This window comes from Equus przewalskii, chromosome 24, assembly GCF_037783145.1.
Source record: "Equus przewalskii isolate Varuska chromosome 24, EquPr2, whole genome shotgun sequence".
NCBI lineage: Eukaryota > Metazoa > Chordata > Mammalia > Perissodactyla > Equidae > Equus > Equus przewalskii.
The window spans coordinates 5,134,962-5,137,999 of record NC_091854.1 but is presented as its reverse complement, the minus strand read 5'-3'; positions in this window follow the sequence as shown (position 1 = coordinate 5,137,999).

Sequence of the window (3,038 nt, the reverse complement as noted above, 5' to 3'; positions counted from 1 at the left end):
TCCTTACTGGTGTTAATTCTTCTAGTTCAATCACAATCCCACTTGATATTCTGTAACCTGAAGATTAAACTGTAAAGTTCAGTACCACCAACGTTTCTTATATAACTTGATAGGGGATGGGGAAGGAAAAAAACAGTTAATGTATACAAAGATATGCAGAACAAGCAATGAAACAAATTTGCATAGCACTTCGTTTCCATAACTGGTCATGAAGTTGTAGTTGATGTTTATAACTTCTTCCTCTACTCCATTTTTCTCTGCTCTTGGCTAGCAGTTTAGCTGTTCAAGGCTCTTTACCTAGTAGGGTGGCTGAATCTTCATTGTGGACGGATCTGAGTCCTTAGTGGTTGGGTTGCTTATTAACTTTCACTATTGAACAAGAAAGTATTAACAGGCAACCCAGAGAATCCCCTGGCTCCTGACATAGTTCTTGTTGACCCCATTGTGAAGCAGTAACCCAATTTCCTCATAATAATCTGTATCAATCACCCAGCCATTATAGGAACCTTTTTCTTTGCTTGTTGGTTTAGTGTCATAAGGAACCTAATATATTCAGGTGTCAGTCTCAACTTCAAGTTCATTTGAACCATTTTGTGTGCCTTGGTAGAGACATTACTTCCGTGAGAACTAAGACTGCCAAACCAGCGTAGCCCAAGTTTACAAGGAATGGGAATAGAAAACTCTGTGATTGGGTTATTAAATATAGCCCTGAGAGAAATCTGTCCTATTTTTATTCCTTGGTTGCTGGACCCATGTATCCTGGCAGTGAGAGAAATAACATCATGTATTGATCACTGGTTCAAAGTATGTCTGTATCTTGTATTATAGCATCTCAGCCTCTCATGGTCACGTCTCCCAGCTGGCCTGATAACTGAGTCTTAGTGGGTCATTGTATTATTCTATCAAGGCAGCCACTTCTGGATGATTTTGTACATGGAAAGACCTATGAATTTCATAGTCACGAGCCCATTGATACATTTCTCTTGTGTTGAAATGAATTTCTTATTTAGAAGTTACATTGTGAGAGATACCATGTCTGTAAGATCATGGTTGGTAGTATTAGAGGAGGTAACTTTGGATTCATATCCAGAATAAGTATTTTCATGAGGACAAATTGCTGGCTCTTCTACTAGAGAAGGGATCCAATGTAATTAATTAGCCACTAGTGGCTGGTGTCTCCCAGGAAGTGAGGCCCTGCAGGTGGCTCAGCCTTGGTCTCTGTTCTTAGCAGATTAGGCACTCAGCAGTGACAACAGCAAGGTTAATATTTGTGAGAGGGATTTCATGTTACTGAGTCCATGTATAACCTCCAACCCTGCTGCCATATTTATTTTGCACATGAGCCACTTGAACAAGCACTGGGATGCTAGGGAAAGAGAGTGACTGACGTCCACAGGATGAGTCAGCCTGTCCATTTGATCAATGAAGCCTTTCTCTGAGTGATTGCCCTTTGGTATACGTCACATAGGACACAAATATCCTTGTATTCTGTGCTCATCCTGAGAGGTTCATTCACATACCTCTGCCCCAGATCTCCTTGTCATTAGTCTTCTGATCTTATTCTTTCAAAGATCCTAACTACCTGGCCAACCTATTAGCTACTACCCATGAAATATTATAGATCCACAGCTGTGGACATCTCTTTACTTAAAGTAGACAATCGGAAGTGCTGCTCTAAGTTCTGTCCACTGAAATTTCTCTTCTATACCTTTCAGAGACACTCTAGATTAGAATGGTAATTGCTGAAGCATATTGTGAAGAATGATCCCTATTCCAGGCCTGAGTTCCTTCTTCAGTTAACAAGTTATGGGTACTCCCCAGGACACCATAGGTGTAGACTGAGGAAGAAGCTGCGCAGGAGTAGTTGCTATAGGCATCTCGGCCACTTGATCATGCAGCTTGCTTGAGCCTGATTTTGTACACATCACTTCGTTTTATGTGCCCAACTTTATGACTTCATGGATAAAATAGTACTCAGTTCATGATAGGTAGCTCAGGTCACGTGGGCAATTGGTGTCCCGTGATCAAGTGTTCAATCTCATCTAAGATCCAGTAGCAAGTAGGAGCTCTTTTTCAAGAGAAGGATAATTATCTACAGAAGAGACCATGATTTGATTTAAAATCCTAGGTTCTATTGTGCTTGTGAGGGGCTCCATACAGCATCCCCACAGGCCATGGCTAATTGAACACCATTGGGTCTTCTGGGTCATAAGGCCCAAGCAGCAGGACAGCTTGTACTGGCAGTCTGGATCTGCAGCCTTTTCTTGCTCTGGGCCCCACTCAAAACAGGCAGCTCCAAGGGCTCATCAGTAAATGGGGCAGAAAATCATATTCAAATATGAAATATATTGCTTCCAGAATCCAAAGATGCCTAGGAAGCATTGTACCTTAATGGTGGGAGTACAAGGTAAAGCACCTTAGCTTTCATCTGGGGATATGCTGGGATCTACCTCAAAATACTGGACCCCTAAAAACTTCACTGTGTTGGTGGACTTCTGAGTTTTGATGAGTTTTTATCTCCCTACTCCTGATCAGGCATTCAGAGTACTTACTACTTTCTGTGTACCAGGTCCAATTGGCATGATGTTCAGTGGGATGTTAACACAAATGAAGTCCTTGAATATTGAAGTGTAACAGAGAGCCAGAGAGATGATATGGTCCTCGAGTAAAATATAGTCCTGAAGTGAAAGTTTGCTAGGTAAAAACAAACTGCTTTTAGTGGTCTTTGCAAATTCAAACAGAGGAAAAGTATTTGCCAGAACTAGAACACCAGTATCAAGAACTAGACACCAAGTATCAAGGGCGAAGTGGATTTGCTGCAGTGTAAGACCACATCTGGAATAGTATGCATAATTGGAGTGAATTACCTACTTACATTTGATAATCTGCAGCCATTCTCTGAGACTCATCTGCTTCTGCCAAGCTCAATAGGTAAGTTAAATGGGGCTGTTATAGGAATCACACTTGGAAAGGACAATCTTTTCAACACATGGCCCTGGAACAATTGAGTACCCATATGGAAAAGAAATCAAATTTTG